Source organism: Triticum aestivum, chromosome 3D (genome assembly GCF_018294505.1).
Source record: "Triticum aestivum cultivar Chinese Spring chromosome 3D, IWGSC CS RefSeq v2.1, whole genome shotgun sequence".
NCBI classification, from domain to species: domain Eukaryota; kingdom Viridiplantae; phylum Streptophyta; class Magnoliopsida; order Poales; family Poaceae; genus Triticum; species Triticum aestivum.
The window spans coordinates 601029714-601030377 of record NC_057802.1 but is presented as its reverse complement, the minus strand read 5'-3'; positions in this window follow the sequence as shown (position 1 = coordinate 601030377).

Genomic DNA, 664 nt, shown 5'->3' with positions numbered 1-664 from the left:
GGTAAAATAAATAAACTTTAATAAAATAAATAAAAATAGGAACAATAAGTTTTTTTTGTAAGTAGAAACAAAATTAAATAAATAAAGCAACAAAAAAATGAAAAAAGTGCCACCTACTAGGCCAACACGGCGTGAATACGACTAGAAACCCAACCATGGGCCAGGATTCAGGCCCGCAGGAGGCCCAGTAGGCCCACAGCACATCGTGACAAATTAGGCCCGAAAGCCTGCAGTTGAGAGGAGCTCGAGAGGGTTGGCGCAGCAGCGCTTATAAACCACTCTCGAGCTCTCTCAACTAGCGAGGTGGTACTAAAGTTTTGGCCGCGACGCGGGCAGCATAGGGCCTCTGGTCCCGGTTGGTGCGACCAACCGGGACTAAAGGGGTGCATTGGTACTGGTTATTGACACCAACCGGGACCAATGCCCCCCTTTAGTCCCGGTTGGTGCCACCAACCGGGACCAAAGGCCGCCGCTTCCCGCCCTCTGGGCTGCCCAAAACAGACCTTTGGTCACGGTTGGTGGCACCAATCGGGACTAAAGGTGGCATTGGTACCGGTTGTTGCCACGAACCGGAACCAATACTCTGGGTATATAAGCTGGACTTGTGAAAATTTCACAATTTCATCGTAAGTTCGTGCCCGACGCCCCAGTGCTGCTCCTCGTC